Here is a 12,509-nt window from a genome sequence, read left to right on the forward strand (position 1 = left end):
AAGTATTATTATTTGTAACTCATTTTGTTATTCATTTCGATGGTAACAACCACTTTCTTGAGAAAAATTGGTTCGAATAACTAGTAATGTATTTTAATAAAGATTTGTAATGTATGAAGTTAACTCTAATAGCGGCCAAGTTCAACAGGTGATATATAAAAAACTTGGAATTATCCATAAGTTTCAAATAATCCCTAATAATGAAATGAACTCATTTAAGAATATATTGGGGCGTATTTCTTGAGTATTACTAAAGTCGTGATTTCTTGACTTCAAGTTTAAGACTTGTTGGTTAAATAAACACAGCTCTTAGTCATAGTCAATTTTCAAGCTTTGTTTAGTAAAACCCCAGGTTAAGGTTGTATTCTGCTACAATTATACTTCAAATGACAGGTCAAAGCAAAAAAATACTGCTATTTTTCCAAACTTGTTATTTTGTGCTGTCATTCCTCAAATTGGATTTATAAAATAATCATAATATAAAATAAATGTGACTGTTTCTTTATCCAAACGATATCATTATAAGAAATCCTTGTCCTTGTCGCTTAATAAAAATGGATATTTTGCAGACTCCTCTAAGATGTCTATATCTTCTCCATATCTTCTTCAATTGCGATATCAATCAACATTTTTCTAGACAGCAAGTTTACGTAAAATTTATTTGATGTAATTTACTTTTCAGCTTTTCAATTCACAAACAAAAATAAAATATGACATTTGTCTGTGATAATAACTACTTAAACACAGCAATTCATTTATAATTAAACCACAGGTTTAGCGCTAAACGTAGGTTTAAATTTATTCATAAATAGCCTAAACATCTATGAATATGCCCCATTATGTTTTTAAAGACTGTCGAAATTTCTTTAAGAAAAAGTAACACAATTTACAAAAGGAAGATGCAAAAGTTCTCAAATGCTTTGTATGGAATATCGACCTTCAAATATCAACCCAAAAAGCTGAAATTTGTACAGAAGAAATATTGCATCAAAAGGTTGTTAAATCGAAGATATCTTAGTGTTTTTTTTTAATGTAATGACCGTACATATTCCCGAATTAAATTGCCCGTAAATTTCGGTCTACATTTTCTAATTTTCCTCCAATTCTTTCTCCACCTTTGCGCTTTTCCGACCAGAAAAAAGTAATAAATAAAAACACAAGTTCAATGCCCGTTCACGGTTCACTACAATCTGATCTCATAGTTTTTAAATAAAAATACAATTGTATACCAATGTATCTCTTTATGCCATATAGATACTTTGTTCATACACAATTGTTTACTTTTTGCCAACAAAGGTTTTTTCCCTTTCAGTTGGTCTGAACATTTCTTACATGAGCTCTCCTACTTTTAATAGATGTGTTTTTCCACTTCAGAAATGTAAAAAGAAAAACCCTCTTCTGTAATCCGATCTGCAATAGTTCAACGCCAACATGGAGCGAATTTTATCATTCCATGCAGGATGCCGGGTCTTACAATTGCAGTTGATGGTATATACATAGATATAAACTTTATACCTATACATTTATATATTTTATACTCAGGGTGCAGATTTTATAAGAGCTTGACTTTAGTTGTTAGGCACCACAAGCATATTCCCCTATTGCATACACGCTCTTGTATCTGAGCCAGTGAAAGTAGTATAACAATCCAAGAAGTTACCTAATCCAAATTGACATGGTAGATAATGTTGGTAAATGGCACCAAGAAACAAAAACTGAAAAAAGAAGAAACATATTGCAGTGCAATGGACACCATCAGTGAACTGTAACTACCTTTAGCCGAAGAGTACACAGATATACCTATGCCTATATGAGCATGGATAGAAGTGAAACGAATTTGAAAGTCAAAGTGATCATTATTTCGCCATAATATTCGTAGTCATCAAGACCTTGAAAGTTTTGTTTTGTTTTAATTGTAAATTTATTGTAAGTTAATGATGGTATTGCAAATTAAAAGCAGGCATTAAACTACAATATAAAACTTGTTAATTGGAGTTTTAATTTATGTTATTTATACTTTAAATAAATAGATAAAATGCTAACATGTAAATTAAAACAATTATTTTGTACTTAGATGAAATATAAATGTCTATTCTAAGATTATTCAGGTTACAAGTCACAAATTGCATATTGGAAATAGCGTAATAAGTTTTTAATAGTCAACTGAGATTTGTTCGCCTCATGTTTGAAGAGATTATTGATTTCTTTCAAATTTGCTAAAATCTCATAATTGATTATTCAATTAATTTTCTGAAGAATATTATAGCAAAACTTCTTTAAGAAATTACATTATTACAAAAATTTGGCATGTAATAAGGAAAATTAAGTAAGAAGCAAAAATCAATCAAAAGGTAGAAGAGTTAAAATTAGATTTATTAAAATTTGTTATCAGTACATTTAAGTGACGGACATTACAACATTAATAATAATTTATCAGAGCAAAATAGGAAAAAATCGATCGGAACATTGAAGAAATTGATTATTGTTCTCAAATTTAAAGCGCAACGCACCTCCGATGCTGCTATTTTTAAGAAACACTTGTATCCAAGAATCTAATCAACTTTCAATACTCGGTATGTGAATCAAAGATCACCTCTTGATGCATCGATTACATATTCGACATTGCCAAGAATGCTACTATGTGCTTAGGATTTTTCCGACGGTGCAAGAAATTTTTCAACCCTTCTGATCTGGCTGTAATTTACAAAATCTTCATACGTCCAAAGGTTGAATATAGCTCGAATATCTGGAAAGTTGTCCCAAAAACAAGTCTAGTACTTTTGGATACAATCCAAAAAAGGGATTTGTAAATGATAGGCTATAGGGTTTTTCAATAAGAGCGCTTCAAACTTTTTTTAAATATAACAAAAACGGTTTTAGATATCAATGAAATTCTTTATTATAGTGAAAGTACGTTCGATACCATTTTGTATGGAACTCGATTTCTTTTGCATGGCCACCACGGGCACACTTGCAAAAGTCCAGACGCTGAACCTAATTTTCGACGGTTTTCAAGCATAAATCGACCGATGCTGCTAAAATTTTACGTTCGATGTTCGTATGAAGTTCATCAATCGTCGCTGGCTTGTTGGCGTAGACCATATACTTAACGTAGCCCCACGGGAAAGAGTTTAACGGCGTCAAATAGCACGACTGAGGCGTCAAAGAGACTGGACCATTCCGTGAGATGACACGTTCTCCAAACTTTGTTTCCAATAAATTTATTGTGATATTAGCTGTGTGGCTTATAGCGTCAACCGTCCTGTTAAAACAATATGTCCCCCAAGTCCATATCATCCAATTGAGTTCATAAATATTCGGTTATGATTGAACGGTAGCGATCCCCATTCATGGTAACGTGCCGGTCTTGAACATCACCGAAGGAGTACGGCCCAGTGACCGTCATTTTTTCGGGATGCAGTAATGACTCATGGAGTACATGTGAATTGCTGCCTGACCAATACCGGATATTTTGTTTATTGATTAAGGCATTCAGTCAGAAATGAGCCTCATCGCTAAAGATGATGATTCAATGAAAATCCGAATCATTTTCAAGTTGTCGCTTAACCCGATTCTCGAACATACGCAGCTTCTGGTAGTCAAGCGGCGTCAGTTTTTGCGTCAATTTGATCTTGTTAGGATGTAGGATGCCCATCGCTTGAGTACGACGTGTGAGACACACAATTGGGCTTTCTGCAACTGAAGCCCCAGCGACAGCAATATTCTAGAAACTGCGGGCACTTTTTTGTCTCACTGGCACGGGAACATTTTGTACTATGCCTGTGGATTCAAATTTTTTCACTATACGGTCAATTGTTGATCTGCTAGGACGATTATGAACCATAAATTGGATGTAAGTAAATTTGAATAATTTCTACTCGTTGTTGGCTCGTAAATATTTCTATCAAGAAATGGCAAACCTTACTGAAAAGAAATATGGCGTCGTTTGCTGTCCCTGTCGTTCAATTTTTGTAGCGTTCCTCTTGAAAAACCTTGTATTAACGAAACATCTACATCGCTCTAACACTGACGCAAGGTTTCATGCCTGTCTGTCGAATTGACCAGTTGCACTCCACCCCTCAATCAATCAATTCAGCCGTATTACTCGAACTTTCCGAAATGCTCATCAGTTTTATCAAGTATAAATATTCTTTTTTTATAAAACACATCGGGAATATGGAATGTTTTGGCCAACTTTGTTTTTCCCTCCCATTTTGATATTCAGAACATCAAGACCAATGTGCACCGGTTAATCTTCAAACCTTCCCTATTTTCCAAACTTCTGCCATTTGTTTAAATATAAAGAGTAATAATAAGCTTTTGAGTGCCTGTAAATCATTATTAAAAAAAAACATTGATTTTGATTTTGTAAAAGAAACTAATTAGTAGTTAAATGTTTGATTATTATAGAACAACACTTCCTCAAAAGAAAAAACTTTAAAAAAAGACGGAATGGGGAAATGTTCTTCGATTTGAACCAAATGTTATCTTAGGGTAGTACTTGAAACTTCAAAGAAAATGTTACTCAACACGAAAAATCCTAAAATAATAATGTTACTTAATACAAATTAAAACAAATACAAAAAAAAAAAAAAACATTGCAATTTCAAATGTAGCACATTAACAAATACTTAAAATCAAACTAGAAATCAATTCAATTAAAAACAAAAAAAGGTTAAGGTTACTTCCAAGTTAAAATCTCGAATTGCAGTTTTTATTTTATACTAAAAAAATGTCGACAAAAATAACCAATTTGACCATTATCTTAATACTTAAGTCCATTATTTAAACAAAATAAAATAATTTCACATTCATTCATTGTGCAATAGTTTTTTATGCAGTTAAACACTTATTTTAATATTGTTGACCGCATTCCACTTTATCTTAAATTCAACAACTTAAGTAGATATAAAAATGCCAATATTCGACACACGTAATTCCAATTGAATTAAATCAATCCGGACTTATTTTTTTTTGATAAATCGTATGATACTTTTTTTTTTTGAAAAAAAGAAGAAGATACACTAATTTTATTTGAATTATGTACTTTGGATGTTTATTTGTAAGTTACAAAGCTTATACACGATGTATAACACATAATTTATAACCCTTCCTCAAAATCAAAAAAAAAAACTTATTACAACTTCATATTCAGTGTGATGATGACGAATTCGTGGGTAGGTAGGCATCCATTAAATCATAAACCACGAAAGTATAATAATTCCAAATAGCACGTTTCATTTGACCTGAGTTGAGTTGAATAGATGTCAACTTAAATTAGAGGTTCACCAACCATAACAAGTGCGATTTGATATACAAAACAAAAAATAAGTTTTGTTTTTATTGTTTAATGAATAAAAGCAACAGAAAAATAAACAAACTAGTCATCTTAAATATATACGAGTACATAGGTACGATACAATTTAATAACAACAAAAAATAAACACAAATTTTAAATCCTATTCACGTGCAAGAAATGTTAACGTTTTGGTTTAAATAAATAAACAATCTAGTCAATGAATAATCGCTTTAATTTAAAATTGATGAGCATTGTTTCATTTTTTTTTATTTCCTTTTTGGTGAAATTTACAGCATTTTCTTGAGATTATGAAATTCAGTTTCAAACGAAGTTATAGGATTTATAAAAACTTTTAAGAGTTGCCTTCATAAAAAAAGATTCCCTTGGGTTAGGTTGAAGTGGCTGTCCGTGATGAATTAGGACACACTTAGGTCATTTCAATTGTCCATTGTGATACAACATGAGTCTTGAGGCATTCTTCTAAAGTCAATGGAACCAGTCTGTATCCCTTACGACTTATTATGTTTAAATAAAAAAGATCTTTTAGATCGTTATAGAAGAATTCTTTTAGGTATATTTCTTGTGTTTTTGAGCTAGAGCAGAGCATATATGGAGAAGGTGAACGACTGTTTCCCCCTCTTCCTCACCTTAGTTGCGTGGCGTTTTTTACTATTATACAGCGACAGGTTATTACACTAGCTGATCAGCGATCTGCTTAGAGATAGCAAGCAACTTGATCGCTTTAAATCTACTGTAGGACTGATGCTTTTTGTGATCTGACACGTGGTGATGTTATTCTGGACTGTTATAGAGTTTGTAGAGACAGAGATCAGAGGTTATATACCCTCCTGACTATCTGAGAAATAACTGATATCAGATGTTGATATCACGTATTCTTTAAGCCAGGGCAAGACTTCTTTTATAGACAAAAGTTCCGCCTGGAACGCGCTACAATGATTGGGAAGGCGGATTGACAGACTTAATTTCAGTCGCTCAGAGTACACACCGCCACCAACCCCTTCTTTTGTTTTTGAACCATCTGCATAAAAGTACGCTGACTTCTCTTCCAGGAATACCCTATCCTTCCAGAAAGATCTGGAAAGCAAAGAATTCTGGAAGTTTCTATCGAATGGCAGTTTGGGGATGGTGTAGTTTGTGTGCTTTGGAATTGATTCTAAATATGTACCTAAGAATTACGAAGTGGCCAATCCACTGCAACGGATTGCCAAATTTATCAATCAATAGGTGTTAATTGTGTAAGACGTTTTTAATAAATCACGGTATTAAATCGGCAGGTAACACTAGTGAACAAAATTTCAACTTTGTCGTGCCACATGGACTTTTTTAATTTTTTTTTACTTAAAATGGTGATTGAAAGAAAAACTACAAAACCAAAAAAATATTAAGAAAAAATAAGATAACGTAAATCAAAAGTTTGAGTAGTTAGAGGGTCTTTACCTAAAACTAAGCAGGCTTGGCATTAGCAAGCCATTGTTGTATATACTTTATGATATGCTTAACGGTAGAAAGTTTATTGTCAAAAGTGGCAATGTAACTTCTACCACAACATTTTCAATTAAAAATGGTCTTCAACAGGGAGCGGTGAATTCGCCGATTCTCTTCAGCATTTACACCAGCGATCTGATAGGTAGTCTTACAAAGGCAATTGCGTACGCCGACGATCTAATTGCGTACACAACGGCCCGAAAGGTCGTGATTTCGACAAGATTCAGCGATACTGCGTACTGGAAACTGAAAATAAATGTCCAGAAGTCGGGGACAATTCTGTTCCGGACTCCGGTGGCTAAGGCCACGACGGATACGTGTAAGAATTGGCGCAAGATGGTCATCGTTGATCTTCACGGGCAGCCATTAGCGAGTAAAAGTGTAGTGAAGTACCTCGGTATCTGGTTAGATCAGTATTAATATTTCGACAGACATATAAATACAGCTCTGACCAGGGCCAAAGAAGCCTTTGCTCGGACGAAACGGCTGTTTTTTAGCAGTCGGCTTGACCCCAGAGTGAAAGTAATTTGCTATATGGCCTTCATACGGCCAATGATCGTTTATGGTTGTCCTGTGTGGTTCAACGTTGCCCCTTCCCAGATGGAGAAGTTTCGGGTGTTCGAGCGGCAGTGTTTACGACGCTGTACCGGCTTATATCGAAAAGCCGAGTCTTCTTATGTGCATTACTATTCGAACGAGGTCTTAAACAACGGGGCTCGAATCAACAAACGAAGAATTGACTATTTCGTTATAAAACTCGTTCGAGGTCACATTGCAAGAGCTATGTCTTCGACCAACAATTTAATTTTTGGGGCGTTCTATCCGAACGACGAGTATTTTGAAAGTGCACGCTTGAGCGGCTTCATTCCACCAGAGGCATTCCTCTTTTTAGACAAATGCGGTCTGATACAGGATAGATTGGCAGTTCCGTTAATCTACCACGTCAGACGAAGAACCGTGGATAGGCGACTCCTGTACAATCGGGACGTCATAGTACAAGGCGAAGCAGAGCTCCTTGGGTTCAGTAGGGCTGTGTCCGAACGGGACCGAACTGATAGGGTGAAGCAGGAGAACCAGGTGGCTTCAATCGGCACTTGATATCGGGTAGTCTGGATGGGGTTTTAAGCCTTGGCTAGCTTACATACTTGTTTTATAGTTTTAGGGATTAGTTTTAAGTAGAATAGGCATGGTGGCACAAAAAAAAATTTTAAAAAAACATGGAATATAAAAAAAAAAAAATAATAGTTTTAAGTAGTTTATAGGTAGAATAGGTACTTTAGGTTAGCTTTAAATTTTTTTATTAAGGACGTTATTTAAAGTAGTTTTTAAATAAAAATAAAAAGGATATTGATATTAGTTTTTTTTTTTTCAAAATTTTCTAATAAATACAAAAATGGATAGAATATAAATTGAAGTAAAATAGATCTTAGGGCCGAAAGGCAATAGTAGTTAGTGTTAAAGTTTAACTTAGAGTGTCCGTATGGGACCATTAAGTTAATTGAAGGTTATGGATAATTAGGCTAGTTTTAAGAATAAATTAATAAAAATGAATTTAAAAAAAAGTGCGTTTGACTGTGATGCGAGAAGTCTTGGGTTCGATTCCTGCCTTTGCCACCTTTTTATTCAAGGGTACTGGCTCTTGTGAGGAATAGACGATTTCCCAAGATTAATTCTTGTCATGTCGTGCTTTCTCAAATTAGCCGTTCGGATTCGGCATATAAACTGTAGGTCCCCTCCATCCCTGCAATTACTCGCACACAGAAATGGTTGAGAGTTGTAAATCACTATGCTCTGGTTCTCTACGGAATGTTGCGGCACCTAATATATTTTTTTTAATCAAAAGTTTATCCATTGTATAAATAACTTAATAATTTAAGATTTTTTTTTTTGGAATATTTAGCTTCTGGTTGGTCCCTTTTAATTTTCCAGCAGTAATCACCTAAAATATTTGTTCTCCATTCGACCTGGTACCGCTTTTCCATATTAAAAATGTCTTAATGGTTGGAACCTGCCACCGTGCACGTCGCTGACAGCCCCTAAATTAAAAGTAATAGTGCTAGAACTTAAAGATCACCGCAGATTTTGAAAGAAATGTACTTTAATCTATTTCTTTTTTAAGTAAAAGGTTTCATATTTTCATGGGTTTCATTTATATATGCAGGTTATGTTAGAGGTACAGACGGAAAGATCAATATCTAAGTCCAACATTTCCATAGGCTCACTTATATTTTTTGCAAGACACCAAATCTCCATCCTGAAAAAAAAATTTGAAGCCTGAAGTGTTGATCACTTTTTAACTTTTTTATTATGATGTTGCAAATTCCATTCTTTTAGACGAAATCCTAATAAATCTGTATGCTTTTTGACTAAAGTCATCGCCCTTTTCAAAACAATGACCTGAAGTAGACGGTTGTGAATTGTCGTTCTCAACAGACGTAGTACTAACTGGTATGAGTTCTGGCACTTTTTTACAATGAGAAGCTGGTCTTATAGCCAAAGGTATGTTTAGGAAAAGAACAGTGTTTTTTTTTGTCATGTAATTTATACCTTTCATGTCATGGGTACATCAAACCACATAGGTCGTGCGCCTTTCTTCCAGCCAGTTAAATTTTTCACGCACGTTATACAACAAACAGGCATAAGGTGCACAGCATTTGTCTTTATGGGCAGCATAAAAATAAAAAAAATTGGTAATAAAACTCCAAAAGAAAAATAAAAGATTCGTAAAATGTCTTCCTTGCTTTTGGAATGTAAGTTCTCCGCTGAGTCTAGAGCCCAACCATAGCAAACAGAGTAAGGATCATTACAACACTTTCTCAACATGTTGACATATGACATAATGAGGCCAGATCGATAAAACAAAATAAGCTAACAAAGGTCGTATGACAAAATTAGTGTTGAACAGTCTTAATACATTTTCTACTACATTGGTTTGAAAACCATATAGTATCTAAAATAAGCTTTTGTAAATCAATTCTTTTTAGAAATCTTGTACAGCATGTTATTTTCATTAAGACATATGACTATCTTTTGTTGTCTGTTTAAATAAAACCAACTGACGTAATCCTTGGTTTTCTAAATTTTATAAACAAACTCTATAAATGAGAATTTTATTGTAATTCATTATTTTTAAGAGAAAAACACGCCTTAATTCATGTTTGTTTTTTTCCATTTCTGTTGTCCACATAAAAATTTATAGTAACAAAAGTTTTCGGAATAAAGCATAAACCCACAAAGAAAGCAACACGAACAATCATATGTACATTTTTCACACTTTTCCTCATAACATGAATTTGATTTAAATAACAATAAAACCATATACAAAATATACCTAATTAATAAACTTAAAAAACCGCAAGTTTTTACATTATGCAACATTTGGCCAGACCAACTTTTGTTAACACAAACTCTTCCGCATGGACAGATAACTTTACATAAAATCATATAGGAAGATATAAACTGTTTGTATTGTTTTCTTTTGCTTTTTCTTGAAAATAAAAAAAAAAAAAAACGGTAAATTGTAATTAAAATTCATTTCGCGCGCCTATATATTTTACTTTTTTTGTATTTTTATGTGATTTTCTTGAATTAATTTGTCACATTTGGTTGATTTTTATGTTAAGCATGTTTAATTTTACAATAAACATTTCTCACATTGGTTTTGGTTATCAAAGTGGTGGTTTGTGTTATATTATAGTGAAACACCAACTGCTAATTAAATTGCATTAATTGCATAGTTGATTTCCTTTATTTTCTTATTTTATTGAGTCATAGCATTTGTGTTTGCCAAAAACACACCACACTCTACTTATCTATTACTCATCAATGTTCGTATTAGCAGAAAAGGTATTTTAGTGCGAAAAATTCAATGATAATCAACTTTTTCAATCGTAAAATTTTGTATTTCACATAATCGAAATAAGGTAAAAGAAAGATATCAATCACGAGCAAGCATTTCAAATAGTTCTTCTTAACGCAGCAACAAAACTCATTTCTTCAAGTTTGTTGCTCAACTCTTTCGTTTTCATAGGTTGTAGTTTTGCTCTTGGGCAAGAACTATTGGTTACATTGAAAAAAATCACAAATTTAAATTTTGCCATACCGTGTTAACAAACCATTTTTTATTAGATTGGATGCTGTAAGCAGAAGTCGGTTATATCACCTAAATTAAGAAGATAATTATGTGAGAATAAATTCAAACTCTCATGCAAAACATCATAAACCCTCATGGAAATATTTGTTTGCGTTGACACGATAGCTTTAGTTGACAACTTCACTCTATACAACATCTATTTTGTTAAAATTTAATAAGCGACATCAGAAAAAATATTTTTTTAACAATGGAAATAAACCTGGGAAAAAAACTTTAAGAGTTTAGAATTATTCAAACTTCATGGGATAAAACGACATTTTACACTTTCTATTTACAAAATAGAAAACTTTTTCTTATGCACTATTTTTTTTAATCCGAATTCGAATAGATGCGATAACATGTGTCTTTACCAAACTAACCTAAAGTAACCTCGCCTTAAAAATATATCTGAGAAAAAAGTTTTGATGTTTTTCTAAATATTTCAAATAATTTATAGAAAAACACAACGTCAATGACCGAGTTGTAGCGAATCCATACTTTATACTTTTATTTATACATATTTAGTCCATATACAGGAATAAACTATTAATTATTATTGTTTAAACTAATCGATTTCATGCTGAGATTGTAACATTTCAACTTGTAAAATTGTCAAACGAAAGAGCTCTCGGTAATTAATCAAAATACGATATAACTAGATACGTGTGTATGTACAAACAATTTTTAAACTTTAACGTTTGCATTAATTGAGTATTCACTCAGTTTTCCATCGCATCATTATTGTGATTACATTTTAAGATAAAATACATGAGGGTGGTGCTTAGTTTTAACTTGTGTCTATTTCTTCAGATTTTTCGTAATTTTAATTTTAAATTTTTCGCTAGGTAATTTCAACCTTTATTTTTAAATTCCTTTTAAATTAATTGAAGTTTGTTGCTCAACTGTTTTATCTAATTTTGGCAGACATATGGATTTGTTGATATTTTTGGAATAGTGTCAAGTCACATATTAAACAATACACACGCTATTTTAAAAAGAAACTACGTTTAACAATGTCGTAATAAACTTAATGAATTATTAAATAAATGAATGATAAGTTTAGAAATAAATCAATGTATTACTTTACTTTTTCTAAAAACCTTCTTCAAAAATGTTTGTATAAATAAGAATATGTTTACATAAAAATGTCATTACCACACAATTTGTCATATGCGATGGAACATAACATAAATTTTGAGTGTCTCATGTTTTAAATGTTTAAACAATTAATTAAGCTCTTAACATAGGTACCTATGTAAGTTTGTCTCCATTATTTTCTTTGAAAAATTAATATCACCCCTAAAAAAGTTCAGCTTAATCATCCTTCTGTTTCAAAACAACATTAATTGGACGTTTTTGAGCATTTTAAATTACATTTTCATTCAAATGTTTAGAGTTTATATTTTAATTAAAATAATTAACAAATTCGGTATTTTCTTAATTTCAGATTTCTATACCAACATTTTTGCTCAAAAAAATATGGGACAAGAGATATCGCAACCAAATCAACGACAAAATTGCACAAAATTACCACTCAACAATAAAAACAACATCAGCAATACAAAAATCGAT

General features: G+C 32.4%; 1 protein-coding gene across 4 annotated transcripts in view; it reads right to left on the reverse strand.

The window, feature by feature from the left end:
- The window catches only part of LOC129946406 (flotillin-2), a 393,620-nt gene that overhangs the window by 184,686 nt on the left and 196,425 nt on the right, over positions 1-12,509 (reverse strand). The window lies entirely within an intron of this gene.

The sequence above is a fragment of the Eupeodes corollae genome, chromosome 2 (genome assembly GCF_945859685.1).
Source record: "Eupeodes corollae chromosome 2, idEupCoro1.1, whole genome shotgun sequence".
Taxonomy (NCBI): domain Eukaryota; kingdom Metazoa; phylum Arthropoda; class Insecta; order Diptera; family Syrphidae; genus Eupeodes; species Eupeodes corollae.